General features: G+C 35.8%; 1 pseudogene; it reads left to right on the top strand.

The window, feature by feature from the left end:
- The first annotated feature begins 1904 nt into the window (after positions 1–1904).
- LOC127526596 (Ig heavy chain V region 6.96-like) lies at positions 1905–2410 on the top strand (annotated as a pseudogene).
- The last annotated feature ends 3437 nt before the right edge of the window (positions 2411–5847 follow it).

The following is a 5847-nucleotide window of genomic DNA, read 5'->3' as shown; positions in this document are numbered from 1 at the left end:
GGTGCTTTTATTTTCCAAAGAAAGTGCAAAAGCTGCAGTGCTCTTCATTCATTTCATAATCCATAAAAACATTCTCCCCAGACTCCTCTTTAAACTGTGGCAGCAAACACCACCTGCACCCAAGTGAATAAAGCACTTGACTGACCTGCTCATGTCAGCACATAAATGCGTGATCAGCCAAACACCTCAATCAACCTCAGAATGGATATTTTCACGTGCCCACCTGGAGTCTGCTCACTATATGTTAAGTGATTTAGTTTAAAACACACAGTGCCACAAACCCCTCTCATCACAATAACAAGCAGATAATTATTGAAATCATACAGCGATTGACAATTTATAAATAATAATGTCAGCATTTTATACAGTAACATATAATAAAGTTATGAAAACAGCAAAATAAAGAATGCTATATTTACATATTTGTGGTTGGATACAGTTCGTGTTTAATTTGAATATTCAGTATACACTATGGCTATACAAAAAATAGCACCTGTTCTATAGGAAATTTTACATAGGCAAAGGTATAGCATTGTTTGTATCTTGCTCTCCCTTGCTAGAGAATTTTTTTTCAATAAAGCTCTTTGTTTTTCTTGTTAAAGAAAAAATGAAACTCATTTCCTTCAAATATGTTCTCTGAGTGCTTGGAGCTAACTGAAATAAACTTTGTTTTGAAAGCATTAATAGAATTGTATCTACAATTTTTTCTTTTTTCAGACTCGCAAGGTGCCTGTCAACATAATCATACTCTCACAATATGCAACATCTTTGGGGATAGGATGTAAAATATGAGTAACTGAAGGAAAACCCATGCAAAGGTGTGGTGATTATGTGAATATACTGAGACAGTAACTGGCCAAGGGGGATTCAAAGCCATGCATCAGAAAGAAATAAATAAATAGACATTTCAATATATACATTGATTTACTGTTTAGTGGTAAAAATATACGCACTTTCCAAAGGTTAATCTGATATTCTGCATTACTCATGTTTCATTAGACTTTGACTCTTTGAGGTTGGTCAGCAACAAAGCATGAATCCAAGACAAAAGCATTTAAATTTAGATAGATAGATAGATAGATAGATAGATAGATAGATAGATAGATAGATAGATAGATAGACAGACAGACAGACAGACAGACAGACAGACAGACAGACAGACAGACAGACAGACAGACAGACAGACAGACAGATAGATAGATAGATAGATAGATAGATAGATAGATAGATAGATAGATAGATAGATAGATAGATAGATAGATAGATAGATAGATACTTTATTAATCCCAAGGGGAAATTCACAGTTTATTAAACTTATTACACTTTAACATTATGTAAAGGGGACTGAATGCTTAAGTTACTCTCAAATGAAATAAACATTGAGATATTGTAAATGATAAATCAGTAAATCTTTCATGTCTCAAATATTTATGTGGGGAAAGGAGTGTTGACAGAAATTTTAGGGTGCTGCTTATTTGCTATTTTGTAAGATGGCAGCAGATTATGTAAAGGGGACTGAATGCTGGAGTTATTGTAATCCGAAATAAAAAATGAGATATTGTAAATGAAAAAAATCAATAAATCTTTGATGTATTAAGTATTTATGTGGATAAAGTAGTGCTGACAAAGATTTTAGGGTGCTGCTTATTTATGATTCAGTATTGACCAGGAATCGAGCACCAAGTCACTGGAAGGAGTTTTTCTACTGTTACATTTCCCCATGTGAATTCAGTTTAAGTTCTGGTAAACTGCTAAACTATTAAAATAAATGTTTATATGCATTGATCCGTGTCTTATCTATACACTCTCCTGATTTCTCTTACCCACCAATTCTTACATTTACATATGCAAAGTTGTCTCTGCTATGTATGACCTTCTGGACTCCCCATCAGCTATAAAGAGCCCAGCAACTCAATCTTTGTAATGTCACACAACAGCTTTTATCAAAATGGCCCTTGAACATGTCATTTTCATTGTAATCACATCAGGCTTCTTAGGTAAGTATTGAATGTGGTGAAATTACAAAATTAGCTTTATTTAAATATAATATATTTATTTACTTATTTCTCCCCTAGGAATTAATGGTGACATTAAGCTTCAAGAGTCAAGTCCTTTACCTCTAAAGCCAGGTCAGTCACATCAGCTGTCCTGTGAAGCCTCATGGTTTACTTTCAGTAGCTATGCTATGTACTGGATTCGTCAGCCTCCTGGTAAAGGACTGGAATAGTTTGCAGTAATCAACGATGATGATAGTTATTAAAATTATGCAGCACCTGTTAAAGGACGATTCACCATCACAAGAGACAATTCCAATATCATGGTCTATTTAATGATGAACAACCTGCAGACTTCAGACACTGCTGCATATTACTGTGCTAAGGAATATGCTACCCACAATGACATAAATTAAACTGTCAGTTATATACAAAAAACAGAAACAACTATTTCTTAGCAGTTATTGAAAACCATAAAACCACATGAACATGTGCTTTACTCTGATTAAATGTGCACAGTATACTAGTTCAACTTACTTTTTTCCTTTTAATTGTAATTGTTAAATATGGTAAGGTTATATTTTTAAATGATTTATTTTCACAGTATATAACACTAATATTACTGTTGTTCACTTTATTACATGGCCTAGACCCAAAACATGTCATCAAACACAAACATTGTCCATTACTGAAATAAGCTGTTAATCAGTCAAAATAATCATGAAGTTACAAATATACAGTTTGGTGTACAGACAGATGTACATGCAAGAATTAGATACATTATATTTGTGGATTGTTCTCAAAAAAATAAACAGAAAACAAACTTCATGTGTATAGAGGTACTATGCAGAAAGCACATCCATAAAATTACAACACAAAGCATACTGTATATGCAAATTGAATTTGAACCAGAGAAGTAGGAAACATAATGCTGGATACAAATACACTTCCCAAAGGACTACCCTTATTTGCTTTGAGAGGGTTAGGAGTGAAAAATCAACATTTTGGGACTGCAGGTGCTGTACTAAAAGCAAACAATGTATAAGATTGTGCTTAGATGGACTGCAAAGACCTTTAAAAAATTCTGGAACACGTTACAAAAAGCGGCATGGTGGTGCAGTGGTAGCGCTGCTTCCTCACAGTAAGGAGACCTGGGTTCGCTTCCCGGGTCCTCCCTGCGTGGAGTTTGCATGTTCTCCCCGTGTCTGCGTGGGTTTCCTCCGGGTGCTCCGGTTTCCTCCCACAGTCCAAAGACATGCAGGTTAGGTGCATTGGTGATCCTAAATTGTCCCTAGTGTGTGCTTGGTGTGTGGGTGTGTGTGTGCCCTGTGGTGGGCTGGCACCCTGCCCAGGGTTTGTTCCTGCCTTGCGCCCTGTGTTGGCTGGGATTGGCTCCAGCAGACCCCCATGATCCTGTGTTAGGTTATAGTGGGTAGGATGATAACTGAATGATGACTGACATTACAAAAGCTGTGCTGTAAAACTCTGTAAACAACAACGCTGTGAGGGGCACAGTAAAAGCTCTTGTTTCAAGTGAATGTATTTTGAATATTGTCTTATTTATGTCTAGAGTCATTTTCATTTATTGCTATCCACATTATATTCTTAGATTAGAATGACCAGATATTCCATAATTCAAATATTATGAGGAAGAAATTAATTTCCAAAGATAATTTGACACACCAAGGGAGCTGGAGAAAAAAACAGATAAAGTACCCTTGATAATATAAAGCATTTTCTAAATGCATTTCTCATCAAAGTTTATAGACAGAGCTACCCATCACTAGAATAGAAAGCCATTTATCTTGATGTGTAACACCACGAGGTACAGAACCTCATATGCACCTTTAGGTGTACAGAATAGCACTTCTAAGAGATGATAAGAAAAAATAAAGACATCAGAGTGACTCTCCATTTTATCAGAGAAACTAGCAAAATACCCGCGCTTCGCAGTGGAGAAGTAGTGTGTTAAAGAGGTTATGTAAACAAATATATATACATAAACATATATAAATATATATACATATCTACATATACACATATCTACATATACATATATATCTACATATACACATATCTACATATACATATATATATACATATACACATCCACATATATCTATACATATTAATAAAAGGCAAAGCCCTCACTGACTCACTGACTGACTGACTGACTGATTGACTGACTGACTGACTGACTCACTCATCACTAATTCTCGAACTTCCCGTGTAGGTGGAAGGCTGAAATTTGGCAGGCTCATTCCTTACAGCTTACTTACAAAAGTTAGGCAGGTTTCATTTCGAAATTCTACGCGTAATGGTCATAACTGGAACATATTTTTTGTCCATATACTGTAATGGAGGAGGCGGAGTCATGTATCGCGTCATCACGCCTCCTACGTAATCACGTGAACTAAAAACAAGGAAGAGATTTACAGCACGAGTCAAACGCGGGAACGAAGGTAAATGACGTTAATTTTTGACTGTCTTTTAATACTGTGAAAGCATACATATTAACACATGTGCAATTAAACGTGTGCATTTACGGGGTGATTTCTCAGGCTTAAAAGCTCGCCTTTTATCAAACGCGGGAACAAAGGTAAATCACGTTCTTCACTGTCTTTTAATACTGTGTAACCATACATATTAACACATGTGCAATTAAACGTGTGCATTTACGGGGTGATTTCTCAGGCTTAAAAGCTCGCCTTTTACTAAAAAGGTAAATGCAAAACTATTTTCAATCATTCTATGATCTGCTTCTCACAACTGAAGGCACCGTGGCTAATGTTACGTCACTTGCTGTCCGACCATAAGCGTTACCTGCTAGGTAACCAGACACTCACTTCACTCTCTTTCGGGAATCGAACCTCTGAGGTTTTCTTTTGTTCTTAATTAAAATTTAAAAGCAATACTTCACCGCTGCTAAGCCCCTCTAGCGCTGACGTCCGAGGTTCGATTACCGTAAGCAAGTGCAGTGAGTGTGTAATTACATTCACGGCATTCGTAGTCTGATTCACAATCTGATTGTATGGGTGGTTACTTCCAGGTAACGCTTATACTTGGCCACCAAGTCAGGTCGAAGTGATCACTCGAGTAAAGGCAGCTTCACAAAAAAACTGATCCTTAACAAACTGTTATTAGTATATTTTCCCTCAATTTAAAAACGTTTTATTTTCTTCTTAATAAAAATTTAAATGCGGTACTTCGCCGGTGCGAAGCGCGTGGATTTGACCGACTGACACATACAGACATATTCATGAGTGCAGGTACTTCGGAAAGAAAGCACCGTGTAAACCTAAAGTTTAAATTAACTTCATAGACCTACAAAAGGTTGCCATTCATTTGAGGCAAGATTGCTTTTCTTCTGTACAACTATACGTTGCATTCTCAAGAGTGTGCTTGCACAGCTTCAGATATATATATATGTATGTCTATATATAAATATGTAAGCTTATAAGTTCTGCCTTACTTCTCTTTAGGAAAGGAAGATGTAATGATACTTGATTTAAACGATTCCATGTCTTCCTGGGTTTGCGTAGCTTATTGTCTAAAAAGGAGAAACCCTCATTTATAAAACTTTGCTGCAGATGACTTAGCTTATTGTCAATATCTTTACACGTTTTTTTAAGACTTATTGACTGAAACGGGCTTTCACGAAAAAAGTTAGGGCTTTGCTACAGGATACACCCTCCACAAGTTAAGCAAGTAAAAATAAAATATATATTTCTGTTTTATTTAAACCTTTTAAGTTCGTATGCATAGCCCCATTTGGCTGTTTAATTTTTTTTTTTTTTCTTCAGTAATATTTAATCTCCTTAAAGAAAAAGAACATATCCATTTTACTTTTTTT

Source organism: Erpetoichthys calabaricus, chromosome 2 (genome assembly GCF_900747795.2).
Source record: "Erpetoichthys calabaricus chromosome 2, fErpCal1.3, whole genome shotgun sequence".
In the NCBI taxonomy this organism is placed as follows: domain Eukaryota; kingdom Metazoa; phylum Chordata; class Cladistia; order Polypteriformes; family Polypteridae; genus Erpetoichthys; species Erpetoichthys calabaricus.
This window is presented reverse-complemented; position numbering and strand designations above follow the sequence as displayed.